Raw genomic sequence first — 25,459 nt, 5'->3', positions numbered from 1 at the left:
GGGTTCATGCATAAGTTAAATATGTGACATCTTACAGAGTTAAGTGATAAAGAACAAATTTAGTAAGTTTTAATGGGGAAAAATGGCTCATGGAGAAGTAAAGTACCAAAAGGGGAATAAATGTCACCTACTTTCTATTTTGCCTACAGCTTGAGCTATCACCATATCAGAACCTAATATTGCTCTCGAATTAATATTTCCAAGTTGAACTCACAATTAGCAGGGATTTAATTTTGAAAAACACCCAATGTAATATTCCTTAGTTTGAATTCAATTAAGGTCTTCAAACACCTATTTTTGGACAACCATTTTAAACAATTATTATAAATTTACCTAAATTTGTTCTGAAATCTATGAGGTGTAGAATATTCTAAAAAAAATGTTAAGCAAATCTCAAGAAAAGTTTCAAATCACAGGAAATAAGTTCACTGTTAACTTTACAAAGAAAGAAAGAATCTTATATTTTTAGAAGGCCTAGAAAAGAACACATTTGAATGAGTTTGGGAATTAACCTGCCTTTCACTTGGAGATTTAATCAGATCTTTTCTTGTGACAGTGAAGTTGATACAGGATCACAATCAACAAGGTATTAAGGCAGGTAATATTTTAAGAGAAAAATTGAAGAAAATACCAGGCGTTTACTGATATGTGAAAAGGAGAGTCATGAAAATAATGAAAACACTGTGGCCAAGGCACACATACAGGCACTAGTCCATGAGTAACAGGCAAATATTTTACAGAGTTTGAAGTTATATTCAGTATAATGTTTTTCTATACGTACGTACTGGCATATACATTTTTTTTTCAGAGAATCAATCTCATTCATTTTCTCTAAAATAAGATTGTTTCCAATTGGGCTGCTTTCTTTGCCTGGAACAATTTCATGTTTCATAAATGATGGCTACCTCTGACTTCTTCCCCAGCAAACCTCCTCTGCTCACCCACTCCAATATGCTTAACAGACCTTCCACACCTTGTCATACACAAATTTATTTTATATTTTGTGGTTTTGATCAATATTTTCTTTCATGTGTAGGTCTTTGCATATTTTCATTCTACTTATTATTATAATAGTAATTTACTACATATTTTGCATCCTGAACTTACTTTTTAATCACTTTCTACTAATGAAAGTGATGTGTAGGGATGGATCTGTAATTGTTGAAAATAGTTATAAAGCTATAAACAAATCACTAACAAAAACTTTCATTATTCCAGTTAATCAGGACTTCACAGGTGTGTGGCCTCATGGCGTATATATTATCATTTGACCTGACAAAGTGAACATCGTACACATTAAAATGTATTTCAAAAATAACAAAATTTTTATAAACATCAATAGCATGAAACATAACTTGTATATTTAAATGTAGCAAAAATGTGTCATTGTCCTGAATATAGTCAAAACAGATTATCAAATCATGGCAGATTCAGAATCATAGTAAAATAAAACCAGAAGCATGTCTCGCACCAAACATATCAGTTGTTGGCAGAAAACAAGAGAGGAATACAGGGGCACCTGGGTGGCTCAGTCAGTTAAGCATCCAATTCTTGGTTTCAGCTCAGGTCATGACCTCAGGGTTATGAGATTGAGCCTGAGTCAGGCTCCCTGCTCAGGGCTGAGTCGCCTTGCAACTCTATCCCCCTCCTCCTTCCTCCCCTTCGGCTCTTCACCCAGCTCTTGCTCTCTCTGTCTCAAATAAATGAATAAATAAATTCCAAAAGAGGAAAGAATAAAAAATTTTTTGTCCTGTTTTCTCATTCAAAAGCATATATCACCGATGCCATTAATGGCGTGCCTTCTCTAACATACCTTTAATGGCCAGTAAGATGGGAACTTGAAACAAAAAACTGAGAAATGAAAAAAATTAAATTAAAAAAAAAACAAAACACACACACAGATGGACCAATCTGTCAGCCTGCTGGGACATCATCAACCAGAAACTTAAGCTGACAGATTCACTCTTCAGAAGGTAAAGTCCTCCTTGAGGACTAACTACCAATCACGGAAATAAAAATGTATATGCTGATGATGAGAGAAATGGAAGTCATGGCCAATTAAACCTTGACTAGAAAAGTCATACAATTTAAAACTTTGCAAAAAGTTTTATGGGCAAGTAATATAAGGGGTGAAATGAAGGTGTTGGGTGTAAGGAAAGCTATCCTTTAAATTTCCTCAGGAGTGAGATGGTAGGAGAAAAAGACAGACTGGATGAGGCAGTAATTTTATTGCCAAATTTTTAGCAGATAAAAGGAAACATATGTCTCAAAGTTTTTCATTCAGCAAAGTCTAAACTATTTAGAATGTTATATTTTATTTATAAGATGTATCTTCAAAAACAATGTCAGGGACACCTAGGTGGCTCAGCGGTTGAGTGTCTGCCTTCCACTCAGGGTGTGATCCCGGAGTCCTGGGGTCGAGTCCCACATCAGGCTCCTGCATGGAGCCTGCTTCTCCCTCTGCCTATTTCTCTGCCTCTCTCATAAATAAATAAATAAAGTATTTAAAAAAAAACAATGTCAAAGAATATTAAAATGGGAAGGATAAGACAATGGGATATTTCTCTAGTTCTCCCTTATATGTATATATGTGACTTTTTATTCATATTTGGTTACTTCCTATAGTTACCATTGCGAATTACATTTAAATATATGTGACTGCAAATAGTATACATACATATATGTAATATTTTCTCTTTTTATATTTCTTATTCTGGACATGCATTATATTTTGAATGATGGAATGTGTGATCGATTGAGCTGGCTTCTTATATTTAACAGAACGTATTCCAGGTTCATCTACATTGTAGCAATTGTCAGTCTCTATTATCTTTTATCACAGAATAATATCCCATTGTATGAATATAGCACATTTTCTTTTTCATTCATCAGTTGATGAGCATTGGTGTTGTCCCTACTTTTTTAGCACAAATTTTACTGTGAATATATATTTTTATTTCTCTTTGATAAATACATAGGTGTCAAATTGCTGTGTCATTTTGTAACTCCATATTTAACTTTTTGAGGAACTGCCCAAGTAGTTTCCAATGTAACTATGCCATTTTACATTCTCAAGTAAATGTAGTAGGATTCCAATCTCCTCACTTGTTATTGTCTGTCATTTTGATGATAGTCATCCTAGTAGGTATGAAGTGAGATCACATGGTCAATTGATTTATACTTTCAGAATGGCTACAAATGTTGAGAATCCTTTCTTGTGCTTGCATGCCATTTGTTCAGGTTCTTTGGAAATGTGCATTCTAATCCTCTGATCATTTTAAATTTAGGTACTTTTTTTTATCACTGTTGAGTTGCAAGCGTTCTTTACATATTCAGGACATAAATCTTTTATCAGATATGTAATTTACAAGTATTTCCTCCAATTCTACGAGTTGTCATTTCAGTTTCTTGATATTTATCTTTTGAAGCACAACAGTTTTAACTTTTATGAAACATACTTTGTCATTATTTTTCTTTTACTGAATGAGGTCTGGTTTCATAGCTAAGAAAATATTACCTGACCCGAGGTTAAGAGATTTATTCCTAGGTTTTATTTTTAGAAATTTTACATTTTGATTTAAGTCAGTGATTGATTTTGAGTTAATTTTTATAAGTGTTGTAAAGAATGGATCCAACAGCATTATTTTTCATGTGGATATCCACTTATCCAGGTACCATTGTTGAAAAAAATTATTTTCTCTCCACTGAATTGTCTTAGCATCCTTGTTGAATATCAAATGACAATAAATGTAAGGATTAGAATACAATGGGGATAGATCAACTGAATCATCTAAAAAGAATTTTGAAACATTTACTTTCTGGGCTTTGGCATACAGAACATCAGTTATCCTTAAAAATTAGACCTGGTAAAAGTATATTCCCACAAAATTAGGAACTTGATTTGGTTTTATTTATTTTAGAATCTCTCATTCAAGTCAAGCTGGAGATCAACCAACCTATTAGTATATAATACTTGACCTTTCTGAAAACCATTGAAAACACTAATTTATTGCTCATCTCTAGTCACTAGTGTATTTCCCAGAATTCCCAGAGTGGATATTCGTATCTGTTGAGAAAATATACCTCTACAGCTATTTAAATCAATAGGTACTATCAAATCTTTCCTTCTGACAAATTTTGTCACACTGGAGAGAATTGGAAAAATTAACTTAATCTATTAAGAGTTTAGATATAGTAAAAGGATACAATGCTGTAGTTTATATTCCTTAATCTGGCTTCTTTTAAAGATATCTAATAGTTTTAATATATTTGCAGTATAGAGCCTTGTTAACAGCGGCAAGATAAACTTTGTTAGGCAAAATGATTGTCATTCATAATGATCACAGAGTATAAAATTGTTCCTATACCTAATAATTTTCTTGGGAGGCAAAGAAACTCAAAAAAAGACATGGTTCTCTTAAAGATCCAGTTTTTCTATTGATGAGTTGCTGCTGTTATTTCACAATTAATGCTGACCTTCTTGGAATAGAAGATAGAGCCAAAATCTAAAATATAGGAAACGAGTATCTTTCGATAGATGAACAATTACTTCCAATTTTTAGGTAGGTGAAACCCATATTTCATTCTGCTTTTCTCTCCTTCACATGCATTTTACATTAATTTATTTTCACTCACAAGTCTCAAATATCTGTAAGCGTGTTTCCCCTATAATATAAAAATGAAGCAACATCATATGATTCATGACTGAATAAATCCAACTAACCCACTTAGGGATGATTAAAGCAAGTGAGAAGCGGTGTTCTGCATTGGAACACTTGTATAACCAATTCCATCTGGGTAGCACCATGCAATTACTTTCAAATACATATTAGTGAAGCATTATAAACATTACAGTACGCCGGTTTAAGCAGAACAATAAAATATGTGTCCATTTATGTAAATCACCAAGCTATTTTTTCTTAATGTTTTCTGTGTGGCATTTTTAGTAGCAAAGTCAGCTAAAGGTCAAATTCAAGACCGTGTAATATATAGAACAGAAGGAAAAAACTGGATCTAATTATCCTAGATAAACCTATGAGATGAAATTTTCACTTTGGAGAAGTTTATTTTGTTTCTGAAAGCTGGCGATTTGCAAATTAAGTCAGAATCTATTTTCTAAAGGCTGTTTTCTTTTCTTAATTATAATTCAGTATAAATAATTATACTTTATTTTCCTTTTTAGCAAATGAATCACTTTGCCTACCCTTTCAGCAGCCAACCTTTCAAGGAGCTGCGTGGGGATGGCCCACGTTTGTCAGCCCACCGGCTTCACTATCATTAACCCTGTCTGATTTTATGCCAAGCTGCCACTTCCCTGCAGCTCACAGAAGTGCAGTGTGAACTAGTGGCATCAGTTCTTTCGTCGAAAATACCTATATAGCAAGTGGGAGGATCAAAGCTGTCAAGTTTTGTCAAGTTTTTTAAGGGCATATTTAGGAGGAGACTTATGAGCATTTACCCACGATCACCAGTAAAAAGGTTCAACTGTAGATGAAGGTGACTCACTGCTCTCACAGACTCTGTTCACTTCTCCCTCCCACCCTCCACTCCGCCTTTCCTCCCTCCCTTCCTCGCTTCTTTCCCTCTTTTTCTTGCTTCTTTCTTCCTTCCTTCTCTTGCTCACTCTCTCTTCCATTTTACCTCTCCTCCAACTAAAAAATAATCATAGAATAGAATACAGGAGGATATGTCCTCATGATATATTCACGCTGTCACGTCAAGATGGAGTTTTTGCCCCCCAAATACAAAGTGTGTAAGGCTTTTTGAATAGTTCCACCTTCTTTTTACTATCATGCCTTAAATTGCACAAATATAAGCTTTGAAAAATCCTTAGATTAGGAATAAGGTGACTTTTCTCCCAGTCAATAAGGTGAGCCTCTCCCCTGATTGTTTATGTAGGTTTTGGATAATTATGTTTTCCACACTATGTATTGACTCTGTTGCTTTAATTGGTTCCAAGAGCTTAAGTTGACTTCTGTTTGGAATTATTCACAAGAAACATGAATTGATGCTTAACATCACACAATGTTAAGAACTTATGAAGAGCAAGAAATCTTAATTAGGCAGAGGTGCAGCACCTGTGATAAAAGATTCCTCTAGTCTCTTCTAATAGGATTCCTCCAATTATCATTAGACAGGTATTGTTGAATATATTTTTCTTTCCTTTTTTTTTTTTTATTTTTAAGCGATCCAGAAAAGTAGATTGTATCTTGGAGATGATTAAAATGTTACTAGTCAAGAATGTCAATTATTTCCTTACTGGTCCTCCAAACAAATAAATAGGCAAAAGGGGGTACCATTATCAATTACTGTTTCTTAAATGAAATGAATAAATAAAAAGTCACTAATCAGCTTCTCAAATATATTAAATTCTCTCAGTATTCTGAAAACCATACAGATGCTGCCTCACTTCATAGGGTAGCAATTCTAAGGAATTTGATACATATCAGACAATATTTTAATACGTATTGAAATAACACATATTGTTATTGAAATAATAATAAATGTATTTTAGAAGGCTAAATACCCAATTTTACATTAGTTCTTGGAAAATTTTAGAAAATTAACTGAAAATTTATAACCGATATGGCTACATTTTTAAATAGCCTTTATATATGCATGATTTATGTTTCCAAAGCACAAAATAAATTACCCACTTTAGAGAAAGAATAACTGAAGCACGACTTATTTTTAAGTGGAAATATGTTCATTTTTATTTTTTATTGGATCTGGTGACATTTACTTTTAAACCATTTGATTTTGTAAGTGCTTCACTTCTAACAGTTCGTATGGTTGTTATGCATTATACATTATGAGGTGAGTTATTGAATGGAAGATTTCAAACAAAATTTTGTGACCATATTAAGACACTGAATACACAATATAAAGATGCGACCTGTATGGATTATTATAAAAATTCGAAGTACAAAGTAGCTCTAGGTTATGGTTTAGCATTTTACTTACCAAATAACTTCTACCTTTAATAGTACGGAAATGTCTACTAGGATGAAAAATATGATTGGGTTTTATTTCTGCCTTGTCCTACAGAGTATAGCCGATAGTCACAGGGAGCTACTGAGCACTAGGAGTAGGACTTGTGTAACTGAAGAGCTGAATTTTTAATTTGCTTTACTTTTAATCAGTTTCACTGTAAAATAGCCACATGTGACTGGCATGTTACTAAAAGTGTAGTCCTCGTGTGTAACGTATCATGAGAGAATAAAAAAAAAAAAGAAAAATTATTTCTATATAATAGAGGTGTTCCCAGTGTGTTAACAGGAGTTCCTTTCATGACTTCACTTAGTACTTTCCTTTGTATTTGTCAGTCAGCAAAAAAATCAACCTTGAAAACACACACATTTGAGTTCATGGAAGATTTCTAGGCATTCATCAGCATGATAAGCAAGTGCCGCATCCGTATCATGATTGTGGAGATAACAGAAATTATTTTAAGAATAAAATCTCAAATCAATGTCTCAGAAGAGGTAAAGAGAGTCTGGGATACAAATTGAAATAGAAATCACCTACTAACCCTAGTGTCCTTAAGGACTTCACTGTTTGAAAACAGAAACAATCATCACAAATGATAATCAAAGGCATAAAAAATCTGATTACAGTACAGTGAAAACACTGTATTACACTGGCAGGTAATTATAAATATTTACACACCAAATGGTTAAATGTAAAAATGCTTACATGTAATTTATATAGTTTTTTTTTTAATAAAAGTTTATTTGCATACACCCCTCTCCTTTAGATGCTGGTTAATTTATGTGACATTCCATTTATTCAATTTTTACATCGATCTTTTCTATAAATATTTGGGGTTGGACTACTGCTGGCCAGTGCCTGTGCTAGATGAAAGACACTTTCTTTATTACAATGCATCTCAGAGTTTATAGAGATTCTCACAAAGACATGAATATTATAATCAAGGAATTAATACTTCCATAGAAATATGCAAAGGTTATTCTGAGAAAACAGAAGGGCATTTGGCTCAGAGTGAAGAGCAAAAAAACAAGATTTACCAATAGATAGCCACTTGAGGACAGAAACTATTTTTATTCATTGTCATATCCCTAGTGCTGTGCAATTATTTTTATGAAGCTCTATTATTATTGCCTTATAATATACTCATTTCTGTGTGGACACTTGAAAGAATAGCAGAAATTATCTAAGTGAAATAAAAGTTGGGAGAAACATACCAGGCAGAGGGAAGGACTGTGTGAAGCACAGACACATAAATTTCCATGAATTTGAGAATTTGATTTCAGAGTGGATAAAGGAATGGAAAGCGAAGGAGATGAAGTCAGAGAGCAAGGGTTGACACCCTGAGGGGCCTTCTGTAAAGAGTTTGGATTTTATTTGGAATGCTATCTGTATCTATTAAGGGACTTGAAATTGCTGACTAATTTTCTTAAGACTTAGATTTATTTCCCTGAGGCCTTGAGTACATAATGATTTGCATGGCTGCTGTAATGATATTCTGGGCACTGTATAAATTCCAGTTCATAGATGTCAATGAGTAATATCCCTATGAATGATGACACTATCAGAAGCATGTGTGTCTGATTTACAGCGACATTCAAAAGACTTATTGTTGAATAATGAAACATTATTTAATGTGGAATAGAAGTGGAGAGAAAAGTTAATATAAGTCAGTGGAGGATTTAGAGATCAAAGAGGAGGCATATTGAAGTTTCTTCAAACTAGTGTTCAACTCTTTGATAATAGGTATTAAAAGACTGTCACATGTGAACATGAGGTTGATTTTTCTTCTAAAAAGCATATACTGTACCATACAATAAGAAAACCCAGATTTTGCAAGAGTATTTCACTACATGCAAGACAATATCATCCTCACAATATTGTCATACTGATTAAGATAGACAAATTTAGACCTATTCGTATATTTTGAGGGATATACACATATATGTATCTATAGAGAGAGAGAGAGTGAGAGAGATTGAAGAGAGACACAAACGAGGATTCCATTGGAGAACTGAAGTCTCAGAGCAAACCACCATGAAATCTGGAGACAAGCTCATTTAGACAGAGAGTAACTGCTCTCTGCTGGAGCCATAAACTGATAGAAAGACTTGTGTAGTAATTCAAACAAATTATAGGGTTGAATTTGATCTAGCATTAGAGGGAGGAGCTCCCGGAGGCCACAACCTAAGAACACCACAATATGTTGGACTCTTCCCTGGAGAAAAAAAAAAAAAAAAAAAAAAAAGGTATACTGAGGTATCTCAGTATAGTCATGTCATAAGAAACCTTTTTGTCTTGTCAGTCCAATACATTTTCTAGATAGGATATAATGTTCACTTACAAAGGAGTAAACCGAGACCTCTGGAGAGCTACATTTTTCTCTCGTACCCCTCTGAGGCACTAGAATAATGCTGGCCTTGATGTTGGTAAAGAATAACTATTAAACTATTAACTAAATAAAAATTGTTACATGCATGAACGATAAACAGTTTAAGCCACTTAAAAGTAGGAATGTTTCATATTCTGGAGTATCGAATGCTCACCAGCTTCATCATGGAAAAATGGTTTGGTTACTGTAATGGTGGATGTCTAGTAAACATTATTTCCCTGCATTACAATGGCAGTTAAGTCTGTTTCCTCACTGGAAACTGCTATTGCTTTATTTATTTGACATTTAAATTATTAGCCCTGTTAAGACTTGTAAGATGTTTTAATCAATATCAATGCTGTTTTGATAATGTTTCATTGTCTCAAAATATTATCCTGGAGAAAATTTTAAAGATAGAAAAATGCATTTTCATTTGTTTTTCAGGAAAATATGCCTAAAGATTGAAGTTTTATATATGTATTTTTTATTCAGCAATTTAATCTGTAATCCAATATACTAAAATGTTTACTTACTAAAATACATATCTTGCGCTTCATCAAATACAGTAAAACTTAGGCTCTTGTATTATACAATTTTGAAATATCCATATTTACATTTCTGACCCTATTTATTGTCTACTAATATATATTTATTATAAAATATTTTAAAACAACTTTATTGTGTATGCCTTCTTTCTTTTACTGTGATGCTATTATGCATTTTTATTAAGATACCATTGAAACATAACATGTAATTGTTTACATGATAATTGTTTAAGTAAAATTTTAAGCATTGTGGAAATATTAATCAGCATGTATGTTATTTAAGGAACCATAAATTAATGATTCTTACATGCACTAAAAGATTTTTCAGGGAAAATCTCACAAAATTCTCCAGCAGTTTTTATAGGCTTTGGGAGGAGATAAAGAAGCTACTAGAGAAAGATTAAATCAGTCTAATTTTGGTCCTTGTCAACTATACTATGTCATCTACAGCAGCTCTTCTTGGGTATGTTTAATACATTAATATTTAGGCAATTTAATTTTAGAAAAAAAGTGAATATAGAAAAACTGGGGGCTTAATACATTATGCTCATTTCAAAAAAAGAAAATTGGTCAAAATATTTCCATTTTTGCCTCATAAAACTATATTAGTATGGAAACTGGGTACCCAGATAAATATACACACACACGTGTATTTTTTTTTACATTCATCCAAGTTGCCTCCTACCTAATAGCTACATTCTAGCTATCAATTTTCCATGAAGGTTGAAGAAAGGTGAAGTACATCTGGGAAGTAGACATTAAGAAGGGAATCATTAACCAAATTAACCTATCATTTTGTTTTAGGGTATAGAAAGTTGTAAGTACCTAAGAGTTTGTCTAGAAAATTGATATGACTATACTTACTTTCAATTTATCATGAAGAGTCCGTAATTTTGATTTACTTAAAATATCATAAAGCTATAATATTGTTTATTATGTAAATAATGGGTGACAAAAATAAAGAAATTTCTTTTGGAAAAGATTTTGTTTTCTACCATCTCAATGGCAGTCAAAATAAATATCTTTGGGAAAAATGCTTAATTTTATAAATGAAAAAAATCATAATCCATGGCATTGAGATTGTAATTAATTAGATTCCACTTACACTGTGTGTTTAGGTGCTGATTTAGGGCAAGTCCAACTATCAGCTCCTTCCGTCAAAGGCAACTTCAATGGGTTTCATGAATGTTGTTGATGTTTTCAGTTTGTTACTTCTGTTACCAATGAAAATGAAAATTGTCAGCCATAATTTATTCTAAGTCTTTATATTGTCACTTCCTCACATTTCAACACCATTAAACACTCTACAATAACCATCCCAACACTCTCCTTCCCTCTTCTTAATTTTTCTTTGAAGTGTAATGACCTGCTCTCTGACAAGAAGAACTGTTGTCCGTGAAGGCAAGGGCTTTTGTCTGCTGCATTCAACATTTTATTCCCATTACCAAGAACAGTGAGTGGTCTGAGTAAACATGTGAGAATTTAAAATGTATTTGTAAGCGAATAAGTGAAGACAAATAGTAAATTCATAAAATTGATTTTGTAAACATAAATGTGGAGATATGTATTCAATGATATCCATTACCTTCATTGTTTTTGCAGAAACTGGTTAGATATGTAACTTTAAAAAAAAATTACCAACATAAAGCAGTTTTTTTATTTAAAAGAGTCTAAACAAAGTGTAAACTAAAAACATTACATTCTGTGTTATTTTTGGAATCACTGTTATTATGTTTGAAATTATAACCAAGTCCTTATTGTATTTTCAACCCATTACTTGTGTCTGAGAAAAGGAAAAGTGTTAAATGTTTGTAAGTCTTCAGGATCTCTTGAATAATTCACACAGAATATATAAATGATATGTTCTCTTTAAATCTAATCCTACAAGTTCCCCGGGTGGCTCAGTCAGTTAAGCATCTGACTCAGCTCAGTCATGATCCCAGGGTCCTGGGCTGGAGCTTCCACATCTGGCTCCCTGCTCAGCAAGGAGCCTGCTTCTCCCTCTCCCTCTGCCTGCTACTCCCCCTGCTTGTGCACTCTCTCTACCAAATAAATAAATCAAATCTTAAAAAAAAAAAAAAAACTAATTATAGATGATTAATGGTGTAATTTCAAATTTACAAAATGAAAAGTAGATAGCTTAAATTTCAACCCTCCTCTTAAAGAAGGCAGTTAATATCCAAAGTCCTGAAAGAATAATGTACTAAAATTTAAAACTTTGTTTTGGTTGGCTATGCTAAATTTATGGGCTCATGTGTTATTCAGTTTCCCAGTATATACATTATTTTTGGGTTGTATCATAGGGACTTCTGAATCAATATCAGCTTCTAAGATCAATCAGGCCAGTTGCTTAATCTCATTATCTGCTTGAAAACACTACCTTGTTTCCTTTCTTTTGGGGAATAGCAGAGTCCATTGAAAAAAGGAAAAACAAAACAAAACAAAACAAAACAAAAACAAGGTCCAGTGAAGTAGCTGAACAAATGATATTTTTTTCTTTTGTTTAATTTACTTCATTATTTGTTAAAATAGCACATCCAAAGGTTTGAATTTGATCATAGTAAATCCAATCAGGATAATAATTTCTTATGATATTTTTTTTAGGAATATCTACCTTAAATGTTTCTAATCACATTATATTTGGCTAAGAAGGTCTTGGGATCTCTGGGTGGCGCAGCGGTTTAGCGCCTGCCTTTGGCCCAGGGCGCGATCCTAGAGACCCGGGATCGAATCCGGACTCCCGGTGCATGGAGCCTGCTTCTCCCTCTGCCTATGTCTCTCTCTCTCTCTCTCTCTCTCTCTCTCTCTGTGTGTGACTATCATAAATAAATAAAAATTAAAAAAAAAAGAAAGTCTACGTGTTAGAAACTGAAACAATACAGTTGTTAATATCTTCTGAGAATTGTAGTTTTGATTAGACCTGCCTTTTTATGTTTACCTTCCTCCTTCCTTTCTTCCTTTCTCCTTCTTTCCTCAATTTCTTGGAGAAGAATTTGTCAAGCAGTAAACCTGGAAAAAAAACATTGTACACCTTTAGGACAAAAACACATATGTACAGCAGATATTATAATTTCGGGCTTTTGTGTTGGCCATCACTTTGGACCCTTTACCAACCTATGTTCACATGAAGCTGTACTGTCAGAGGATTTAATGTGGGAATATATGATGACACAGACTTTCCTGAATAACCGCTAAATTCCTAGACTCTAGGTTCATTGTATGGACATAGAAACAATTTTCTCCAATATGATTATTGCATAATCATCTTGAAATGTCAATCCCATCTTCAGCTCAGATCTGAAAAGGGATTGTATGTACTAGTTTCTCATTACATCTTGTTTAATTTGCATGCTATTAAGATCAATGGATCAAGTGTAAATAAGGTTAAGGAGAATAGAAAAGATGTTTAAGTCATACTGTCATTGTCAGTATCAAACTGATATAAAATGGATAATAATAATAACTGTGCAGAACCCGTTTAAAACATATGGGTTCACGTCCTCATGTATAATACCTGTGCAAATACCACATTAAAGAATGGGCATTGAAATATAAATTCACTAGTAGCATTGAGATCTTATATCTATGCCCTGACAAGCTATTAGTATTCAAAACATAGAAAACAGGTTTGGATGAAACCAGTGAATATATGGGTGTAATCCAGTTACTCCTCATACATCTGATACAGATTTCCTTTTCTGAACATAATTCATCCATGTTGGTAGTCACTCATCTTTTTAGTTGTCTGTTTTTTTCATAGTTCTATTTGTTTACTTATTTTAATGAAGGAAATAAGGAAACTATCAACATAAGTCAAAGTTCTTCCATAGAGTGGGCACAAGTATAGAACTTTATAGTTTGTGGCTAAATAATTTTGTACTTCAATCATATAGATACCAAACCTATTCACTAAATACAATGGGAACCTTAAAAAATAATGAGGCTAATATTCCCAAAATATCTATATAATTTATATTATTAGAAGACATAAGGTATACAACTTTATATAATCTCCTTGTATAATTCTATTCGTAATTTTTAAATTTATATTTGCATCACCTCTGCGAATTGTCAGAATAAACCTGAATCCCAAGATGGTGGTGGTCAGAGGGTTAATGTCTTCTTCAGACTTCTATCTCTGCTAATTTTTGGAGTTATAGGAATACCTGTTCTTCTAATTCCTTGTCCACTATTTTTCTGTTTAAAAAACTGCAACTAAAAAAACTAATAATAAATTTAAAAAAATAAAAAAACTGCAACTACAATGATGAAGAAATCTTTATAGGTTATAATGACTACATTTTCATTGGTCAATAATCACTGTTAAAAAAATCCCTACATGTAAAATTACAACCTCCCATAATGGTTCTAACAGAACTTTTGGTATAGAGTTGATACACTCCCTCTGAATAAACTATATTATATGTGGGATGTAACTTTGTGGGGAAAAATGACTGTAATGGGATTTGCTCTGGTCTTCACTTCCAGCCAACATAAATTTAATAAAATCCAATAAAACCTCCAAATATTGATAATTTATATAACCATTAATCTTAAATTTCAATAGCATACATAGGGCAGTGGCTTCTCAAGCCATCCTTTCTGTGTGTTTGTTTAACTAATTCCATTTTGGAAATACTAAAATCGGGATCGTAATTTTCCCTAACACACTACTGCATACAAAAATAGAACTTTTTTTGTGAACAACTTTTTATCAATCTTAGTTAGCTTTTACCCCCACCCTCACCCCTAGAAATGAAGCTGCCTTTTGAGAAATGACTTCCTAAATTCTTGGATTCTACTACTCAATCAATATACCTCAAATAAAGAAAAATTATCTCTCTGACAGATGGCAAAGATTTATTCTATAATTGCAAATAGAACTCCAATTTACCTCAGTTTCGTCATTTGTAAAACAAGCAGATTGGGTATTTAGCGTTCAAGCTTCAATTCTAACCGTCTGTCAAGTTTATGGTGGCTCTTTGTAAGAATTAACTGGTGTTTTCTCATAAGCCCTTGATGAAAATAGTTTGACTCATTTTGGAAAAATTTCAGAAACCACTCAACCTATTTTTAACAGAAGTCACTTAATAGAGGAAATTGGTTATACAGTTGATAAGAGAGCCAAACAAGGTCTGTGATCGGCAACAGTAAGATCTCTACCAACCCTACAACAGGCAGGACAACTGAAGGGGCACTGTGACTGGAGCCCAGGGCGTGACCATCTGTGATGGATGGGAACCAGGCCAGGGCAGCTCTGATGAAGTGAGTGCAGGAGGGAAGCCAAGGAGGCAAAGCTATTGCCAGAGCTCTTTTCAAAAGTGAGCAACCTTCCGTAAAGTACTAATTTTATTATTTTTTTTTATTTTCTGAATCTTACTGTGGCCATCGAATACCTCACATTTCATAGGCATTCAATATATGTGCATTAAATGGTTTTTATTGAGTGGTTTTTATTAAATGGTTGACGTACCTTTCCCCCTTGCTTAATATGAAGAAGAGAGACAATATTTGCATGAAACACAGACAATTCAGATATAAATTAGACTCAATGTTATAAATTGAGTCCAATGTTATGTTGAAAGTACATGATTTCAGGGATGTGTTTCTCTTTATTTCTCAATTGACAAAGAATGCTAAAATTTCTTAGTGTAAAGTTTTCTGCTTCAAACTCTCTGTCAGGTATTATTTCATAGTCTGCAAACAAGCAGCTGTATTAATTATGGATAATTCCACACAAAGGTGATTGCAAGTATTTTAACATATTTACATTTATCAAGTGGTGACTAATACTAAATCTAAGTAATTGCTTTCTCATAAATATTTTGTATACTTTCTGAGCTTCCCCAACCATACACTGTGACCATATCCTAAATCTAAGTGTAATTTAAAAATACATAAGAGAAGCAATTATCTTTTTAATAAATCTCACTGACAACCATCCCATAATTGCTCTTATAGCTTAAAATTGATTATGGAAACACTATTTGTAGACTATGTGCATAAAGTCTCTGCATTTCAGAGAGTTTGTAACACAAACTGCCTTTATTTGACAAACTTGTATATAAAGAACAGGTCAATGTCATTTTATGTGCACATGCTGCTTTCTGTATGGTGATAAGCCAACGATTTCTTTAAGAAAACAGATTGTGATACAATTGAATTTTGTGAAAGTTTACTAGTAAAAACTACCTTCAAGCTTTTGGGTTCCTCTGATACATAAAGTTCTTGAAAATGTTGTCTTGGAATATAAAAAATATGAAAAAAAAAAAAACTTGTAGGGAGATTCTGTGATAGGCATATGTAAACTGGGTATTACCTTATTTGGCAATTTCAAAGTGCCTCGTCATAGTTCACATAATGCTGTCCTTTATAGCTGGCAATGAAGAACTGTCAATGCTACTATCCTGTTTATGTGTGTGCTGCTCTGACTGATTTGTCACTTGAGGTTTCCTCCCCCCGGTGTACACATGGGGTCTGCGCTCCGCCACTGTAGCCACTACTGCAAGGCCATGATCAACTGCTGCTTTAGAAGCAGCTTCTTTGTTCACATGCTGAATGACTCATGGGCTCCGAAGGAACCATTCCATTCGAGATGCCCACATGACAGCATGACAGGCTGGCTGCTGCCGTTCCCCAGAGCTGATGCCTACGGGTATAAATCTATGTTTTGTTTCAGTGTTCTGTCTGCAGTGTACTTTTCTCCCTCGCCTGATTGTAGGCTGCCCCAATTCTCCACGCAGGTTTTACCATCATCTATTCTCTTCAGCCTCGAACTCAATAAAGCCGAGTTGCCAGCAGTCTGTATTTAGTATTAATACATTGTATGGCACAGATTCCTTCCCAAAAGCAACCTCTTTAGTTTTCTGTGTCTATGATTTATTCCAATACAGTTTTAGAGCTCTTAAAATTACATTAATCTTTAGCAAATGCTCCTTGCCATCATACAAGTAAGACATGCCCTGTGGCAATATCTCACTAATCTGGATTCATGAATTTATCATTTAAGACAGCTACAAAAGAAGGTGAAGTTTATACCTTGTACATGTATGTATTTTTGTATTGTTGAAAAACTACTAAGAAGAAGGGAGTGATTTAGGAAAAATAGTATTTTGAAAGCTACCCAAATTATAAGTATAAGCTGCTACATTGAACAGAAATAGATTGGTCACCAGAATATATATTCAAAGATCCTATTTTATAATACTCTATTAGTATCATACATGGGACCAAAATTTATTTATTTATTTATTTATTTATTTATTTATTTATTTATAATTCAAATTTTTATTTGAATTCTAGTTAAGATTTTATGTTCATTTATTCATGGGAGACACAGAGAGAGAGAGGCAGAGACACAGGCAGAGGGAGAAGCAGGCTCCATGCAGGGAGCCCAACGGGGGACTCAATCCCGGGACTCCAGGATCACATCTTGGGCTGAAGGCAGGCACTAAACTGCTGAGCCACCCAGGATCCCCCAGAAGCTTTTTATCTTCATGAAGTCTCAATAGTTCATTTTTGCTTTTGTTTCCTTGTCTCTAGAGACCTGTCTAGTAAGTAGTTGCCATGGGTGTTGTCAAAGAGGTTGCTGCCTGTGTTCTCCCCTAGGATCTTGATGGTTTCCTGTCTCAATTAGGTCTTTCTGTCATTTTGAATGTATTTTTGTGTACCGTGTAAGAAAGTGGTTTAGTTTTATTGTTCTGCATGTGACTGTCCAATTTTCCCAAAATCACTTGTTGAAGAGATCGTCTTTCTTCCATTGGATATTCTTTCTTGCTTTGTCAAAGATCAGTTGACCATAGAGTTGAGAGTCCGCATCAGGGTTCTCTATTCTTTTCCATTGATCTGCGTGTCTGTTTTTGTGCCAGTACCGTAGTGTCTTGATGATACAGCTTTGTAATAGAGCTTGAAGTCTGGAATTGCAACGCGTCTAGCTTTGCTGGTGGTTCAGTATTTGCAAATTAATCAGTGTGATACACCACATTAATAAAAGAAAAGAACCATGGAACCAAAATATTTTTAAATAAAATGTTTCTTTCCAAATTTTTGGTAACTGTTAATTTTACAAGATGCATCTTTACTATTAATCTAAATGTATTGTCTAAGGTATTAACTTATTTCTAAATTAAATCTAAATAAGGTTAAGTGATTAAATAATATTGATAAATAGGGTGAGTGATAAAGGAAATAAAAAATAACCACAAAACTGAGGGGAAAAATTTCACGGAAGAGAAAGGTAGAATGATATAAGTAAAGAGTCATTCCTTTCAAAAGTTTAATAAATTTTAAATGAGTAACTTCCAAACATCAGATACTAGGTGCACAAAAATAAATAAGCATACACTAAGGAATCCAGAGCCGAGTGAAATCTGAAATTCAACGTGTAAGGTGAGAACAGTAACACACATATGCGCAAGTACAGATATACTTATGTTTTTGAGGATTAGAGAGGAGATGGGAAGGAGTCTTGTAATAGAAACAATGACATCTGGATCAGGTTTTATTTTGTGTCTCTGGTGCAGTACAGAGAACAAGTACAAAAATAAGCGATTGAAATGAGTAAAGCTTGGAGGCACAAGCCAGGATTGTGTATAGGAAACTCTCAGAGTTTTATGATTCTAAGTCTAAAGTACGAGGTACAAAGGAGCTGGAGAGACAAAAGGTTGAAGGATCATGCAACGTCATGAATCATTTTAAGAAAATAATGCTGTAGCAAAAGGAAGCCTTTGAAGAATGAAACAGTTAATGACATTTTCATCATTGTTTTAAAGTAAAAAAAAAACTAAAAATGTCTTTTTTTACAAATCATCAATTCAACAGATGTGAACTTGTTTTTTTGTTGTTGTCATTTGTTTCTAAAATGCATCCCTGTTTACATAAAATTTACTTTTACCATTGTTTTCAGGGTAATTAATATCTGTGCACACTTCATTGTGGTTTCCTAGAACACCACGAGGTGCATTAAATGTGCTACTACATGACAACATGGATAAAAATGGACTGAATAGCCTACCTCCTTAATTTATAGAGCTAAAATCTTTTCAATTACTGGAAGAATCCAAACACAGAATTTAATCTAAAAGATAAAAAAGCAAGACCATGTTAGGTAAAACATATCTAAATAACCATACGGAACTTACCAATTACAATGCAACATAAGTCCTCAAAGATAATAACTATAAATGTTTAACTAGACACTTAGACTATATGATGACTGTAAAGTCTGAAATTTTAAAAAAAAATATTTTCCACACTGTTTGCCTTTATAAACAACATCACTACATATATATTGGTATTTGCATTATTTCAATCCGTGTTCATAGCAAAATATCTATTTTTGTACATTTCACCCAGTTCTATTTGGAACCTGTGCCTGGTAAAAATGTTAATAGACAAGATAGAGTTCTTCATGATCTCATCGTATCACTTGTCTCATATATATTGAGAATCAAATATTGAGAGTCAAATATTTATTTACCATAATGTCTATTTTCTTAGCATTGATGGCTTGTTAGATATTGTTTCTGGAAGCTTCCTAACCCATTGAATGATTAAATTGCAGCTTACTTTGCGTTGTAATATATTTAAATCCTTAGGGTACAGCTTCTTAGAGCTTCTGATCGGAAAACATTTCCTGGACGCACTTTATATCCATTATGTATAGATTACAATGGATTTCCAATAAAGGGAGATTAGCCAACCATTAAACTCATGTATGACAAATATAAAACAACTTTGTTTATTCTAGCTGCAAACCATCACCATTTGTCAAAGGTGGGTGATGGGCCAGTGCAAATTCCTGTGTGCTGCACACTAATTACAATAACTCTGTGCTCAAGATTTTTGAGAATAAGCTTACTTAAATCGTATATACATTACAAAAATATCTGTTCATATTACATCAAGTCTTTTGTTTTTTATGTTGGTATATTTGTAACTAAGATACATCTTATTATAAGCCATGATTTACTTCACTTTTGTGGGTCTTACTTTTTATTTAAAAAAATTGAAATTATGTACAGATTGGTAATAAAATGGTAGTCATAAACCATATACATATGTATTATAATATACAATAGATAATGTAATATATAATATATATAATTTTCTTCCCAGAAAATTTAATGTTTGTCCTAAAATTTTGATATCTGTAAAAGTTATTTAAATCAACAGATTCTTTGTCTTTGGAGAATTAGTCCTAGACAATGCAGTGGTATCATACACAGTATTTTTAATTCCCATAATGCTCTTGCAACTCTATCCCATTGTTTGAGAGTTAAAAGATTAAAGAACCTAGTCAAACTCACAAAACCAGTGAATGACAGAGCCAGGTTTCAAACCAAGGTCTGACGGTTTCTAAATATTTTTTTTCCCCTAGAAATCTGCCTCTCAGAACTGAAAATGTGTTCTGAAATTCATTTGCATCAGCATTGAAGCATCTTCAAGTAAGGTAAGATTACCAACAAATTGCCAACACTAGTGCTTTGGGTATATTTAAAGAATTTTTCCTCTGGCATTCTAGTTTATCACTGGATTTTTCTTCTATAAACACAAAGATCTATCCTCCTTGGATGTGAGAAATTTTATTGCAAAACAATCAGTAAAGACACCTTGATGTACCATCTGGAATTAAAGAGAATTGAAGGGAAAAAATGCGGAAAGGTTGAAAAACAACCAAATCGATGCAGTGTAGAAAAAAAATTGCTTGAGGTGGGATGTAATTGAATAAAGATATACATGGTGTAGATAATGTCAATGCAAGTTATTGCTTTTTTGCACAATGTGTGTGATAGTTGAGAAGCCACATATTGACTAAAATATAAGTTCGAGTTAGGCAAATTCTACACACGGTAGCTTTAGTCATTCTGGGTTAATCTATTTTTTAGCCTACCTTCCCAAGTGGAATTGGGATTCTAATTTACCTAAATAATAAAGTTTAATAGTCAGCATAACTGAAGCCACCAAATTAAATAACTGTCATCATTTCACAGAATTCTTTGAGGTTAGTCTAGTAGTTGTTAAATGGAGAATTTTAGCAACTAATTTAATGTAAAATTTGATATTATTGTATTAAAAAACTCTTCATTTCCACATTGTGAATATATCAAAATGTAACAATGTAACAATCACATTTCTTTCTTACTTCCTTTCTCTTCCTTCCTTCCTTCCTTCCTTCCTTTCCCTTTTGTCTCTCTGCCCTTCCAACTTTCCTTCCTTCCTTCCTTACTCCCATACTTCCTTTCTTTCATTACTCAAGGGAGTACCCAGGAATTCTTATGGGTGATCTAAGTTTGCTGCTTACTTTTAACATAATAATGACTTGAAAAGTTGCTATTATCCTCTCCATTTTAAGATGATAAAACAGAAACCTGGGGATCTTAGTAATTATTCCAAGGTTACATAAATATATGACCTTATTAATTATTTCAAGATCAGATAAATAGATGTCAATGGTGTGATTTGAATTCAAGTTTATCTCACTTCAAAGCTGATCTCTGTTCTTTACAATCTTATTTTAGTTATATAATGATTGCTGTGTATGCAAATGGTATGCAATTTCTAAATTAAACCATCACTAATGCTTTATCAGGTGAGCAAAGCATGTGTAATACTCTGATATACATGTGTTCCCTTCTGGCGCATGCAGGGAAATATGCAACATTCTTTTTTTGAAGCTGTCAAGTCCGGATTAGGAAACATGATAGTTAAACAAATAATCAATCTAATAATCAAAAAGTTCCACATATGTTGGGCTGGCAATAAATGCCTTAAATATGTGAGGGTACCCGGAAAACTTTAATAGAGAGAGGCCTTAAGGAATGATTATATTACGTAGTCATAAAGGAGGAAGTAGTGCTTTCAAAGGAACCTGGTAGAGAAGGTTATTGTTGTGGATAAATGGGGAATATGGCTGAGAAGCAGTAGAAGTGACAGTTTGGAAGACTTATATGCTACCTAGTAATTTGAATTTTATTTTGTTGTGATGCATATTCATTAATATAGGATTTTTATAGATAGCTGATAATGACTAAGGAAATTTGTAAGCAGTATTCAAGAGAGATTGGGCTAAGAGAATATCGATAGGTTAGTTAGAAAACATAAAATAATGTGGGTTAGGATAAAGTGGTAGATAGAAATTGATATACGTAGTGCAGTGAATCTATATTTAGTATCCTATTTTTGTCCTTCACAATGATTATGGTGAACCATTATGAAAGGAATATTGAGAGAGCCATCAAAAAGGGTGAATCCAGAGGACGACATGTATGTGTCAGGGAGAATTGGCAACGGAGTAGACATTCACAAGGAGGAGGAAGTAGATAAAGATCATCCAAGGTCTTGAAGCTATCTGGGAGAAGTATTGCATAGCATAAAATTCTATTCTCTATTTCTATGAATTTGATCATTTTAAATACCACATATATGGATGAATAAGTTATAGATATACCCTGTGCAATATTGTGCCTACACTTAACAACACTGTAGTGCATACTTAAACATTTGTTAAAAGGGTAAGTCTCAAGCTAAGTGTTCTTAATACAATTAAAAAAAAAAAAAAAAGAAAATGAAAAGAAAAAAAAAAGAAAAGAAATAAACTATCCTGGTATGTTAGATTTCAAATTATTAGACTCTTCATGAACTTCAGGTAACATTGGGTTTCATTTGAAAATATTATAAACAAATGACAAAAGTCAGGCTTTATTGTTATAGCAACTAATCATAAGCAATCATTCTAGAATAAAAATCAATCAACAACAGGCTGATTTGACTTTATTATATTTTATGGAAAAGATCAGAGAAGCAATCGTTTTCTGTATTTGATATTTTTAATTGTGTTTTACATATTTAAAGGTGACTTTTTAATCTACATGTTTATACAGCTCCTTTTTAGCATATGCTATTACTTATTATATAATAGGCACCATTTTAGAATTTGGGGATGTGATATAGAAGACATCTTTTGATCTCATGAAGCACAGAGTGCATTGTTAGGAGATATGCAGAATTATTCATTATAGAGTAATAGAATGTATGCTATAATAGATATAAGCATAAAGCTATGGGACTTCACAGAAAAAGGATAGTTTGCTGGGTGGAAACATGGTGACAGATTTTCTTTAAAATACAGTCTACAATAAAATGTACCAAATAGTTTTATACACATAATTTATAAGATATATAAATTGCTATATAATTTATAAGATATATATATTTACAATGTATAAGATATATATATATATATATATTTAAACAACTGCTATAGTACAGAACATGCAGAAAATAAAACTCAAAATGGTGATGAAGACAAAACTTCACCTGCTTCATCATTTTTTCTTGGGCCAGGCCTGTTCTCATGCTTTAAAATACTAGCACAAACGTAGTCTCTGAGAATATGTATTTAATTTATCTCTACTCCTTGTTATTTTCATTGGTCTTACAGAAAGAATAAATTGTTAAGCAGAGGCAGAACAATTATAGTATTTTATGAAACCCAGTGAAAAGATTTCATAAGCAATGACCTCGTTACTTAACCACAAGAGAATTATGCTTGAACCCATTCTCTATGCTTAAAAGAGCGATATTTAATTCATTATTCTAGCTAAAATAAAGAGTTAATTTCTAAGAGTCATAGCTTATCACCTAAGGGGATGATGCTCATAAATTTTTCACTCCATTTAAGGAATACTCACCATGCTCTCATACATTATTTTATTGGAGACACTCATGAGTCAGAAAAGCTACTGATCTCTCCATATGTGTAAAATGTGTGTGTGTGTGTGTGTGTGTCTGCATACATGCATGTGGCGTGCATATATGGAGGGGTGTGAGTGCATGTATAAAGGGTTTGGGGGAAAAACCTTAGACTCCATGGCTTATAGGAAAACCATGTTGTTAAAATATTATGTGCAAAGATAATTTCTCTTCAGATGCCATTTACTATCCTCTTGACTGCAGTTTTAGCCACTATTTTGTTCACTTATCAGTTGTTCAAATAATCACACCTGTGAATGATCTCATTTGCCTTCTTTCTATGCATGCCGCCATGTACTTTTTGCTGCTTATTTGTACCTACATCAAAAAATGATAAGAAACAGAAGATGTAAATTACATTTGACAATGGACTATTTAATATCTTTCATAGTAAAGTATGTAAAATAATTGGTTAAATAATATTTCAGTATTATTTTTGTTTTCATTTTTCTTTACGGTTCTTCTCACTGTGGCTGGAGCTACAGTAGTGTAAGAATACACTGCTCATGCCTGGGGAGTATTATAATAAAAATGTACAGTACTGTATGTCAATTATATATCAATAAAACTGTAAAAAATATCACTTTTTAAAGACTGCCCCATGACAGGTGGAACGAGATAGAATGAAGAGGATTAGGAAGAAAAGAAAAAAAATACAATAAGAACAAAAATTTTAAAAAATCTATGTAGTTTACATAATAGTAGAAATGTGAATTATGTTTCATGCTAAATAGTCATGAAGCTCCTGCTCCATAATGGTCATCTGGATGAAAAACATGGAAAAAGTCAGAAATAACAGTATCACCAAATTAATGTAGGGTGAAGTGGAAGATAGCTTAGCACATATTCATAGTAGACTTCATTTCCCAAAATAAGAAATTTGAGCTTATTTAATTGGTATTGGTTGGTTCATTTTGGAACATTTATCTATACAATTTGTTCTCAGTGAAATCTTGAGTGGATATTTATTTCATCTCTGAAGTCTATTCATAATAATATCAAGATTTAATAAATACTATTAGGTGCTAGATTGTCTCTAACATTCAATAAATGTCCAATATTAGCAATAATTATTAGCAGAAAAGTAAGGGCCTCTAGTAAGATAGAAAAATGAAAAGGAAACAAAAGAGCCAAAATGAGGTATATTTTGTAAGTGGAAGCTGAGCGTTATCAACTGGTTAGATTTGGAGAAGATATTTATTTATAAATATAAGTAATATTGAGAAAATAGTGTATTTTGTGTCCAGGTGTGGGAAAGTAATTCATACAGAGAGTAATGTCAAGAAGAATTAAATGAGGAGAAACACGTTTGTATTTGTCAGAGTAGGCTAAATTTCAATGTCTTCACACAGTAAAGATTTAATTAACACGTGGGTTCCAGCAAGTCTCCAAGGCAGCAGTTTTCTATACACAGCAATTGAGTCGGCTTGGATCTCGCGCCTCCATCATAGCAACACAAGGCCTCCTCTGCAGTTATGTAACACAGTTTGGAGGATTTTCTTATTGTAAGTCAATGTATATGTTCTCCTTCCCTCCTGTGTAATAGATTATTTGCCCTTAGTAATATTGAACTTGGCCTATGTGACTTGCTTTAGCCAAAAGAAAGTTGGCAGAAGTCAATAAAGCATGAGCCTTACGTATACTTTGGTGGTTTGGCAGGGCCCCTCCCCTCCTGCCATCTTCATTAAAAGGCATGCCCCAGGAGCTGTTGTCCTTCCCTTCTGTGCTCCCAGAGTGAAAGCAAAGAACAATGCGAGGCTAGCTGATCTCACACTGGCTCATAGTTTCAGTGAGAAGCAAATGT

At 33.2% G+C, this 25,459-nt stretch overlaps 1 long non-coding RNA gene across 1 annotated transcript in view; it reads left to right on the top strand.

Moving 5' to 3' along the window:
- The window catches only part of LOC125754505 (uncharacterized), a 69,060-nt gene that overhangs the window by 6,440 nt on the left and 37,161 nt on the right, over nt 1-25,459 (top strand). Inside the window, exon 2 of the long non-coding RNA XR_007408898.1 lies at nt 20,282-20,353. This is a non-coding gene — a long non-coding RNA (uncharacterized LOC125754505). The remainder of the gene's footprint in view (nt 1-20,281; nt 20,354-25,459) is intronic.

This window comes from Canis lupus, chromosome 37 (assembly GCF_003254725.2).
Source record: "Canis lupus dingo isolate Sandy chromosome 37, ASM325472v2, whole genome shotgun sequence".
Classification (NCBI taxonomy): domain Eukaryota; kingdom Metazoa; phylum Chordata; class Mammalia; order Carnivora; family Canidae; genus Canis; species Canis lupus.
This window is presented reverse-complemented; position numbering and strand designations above follow the sequence as displayed.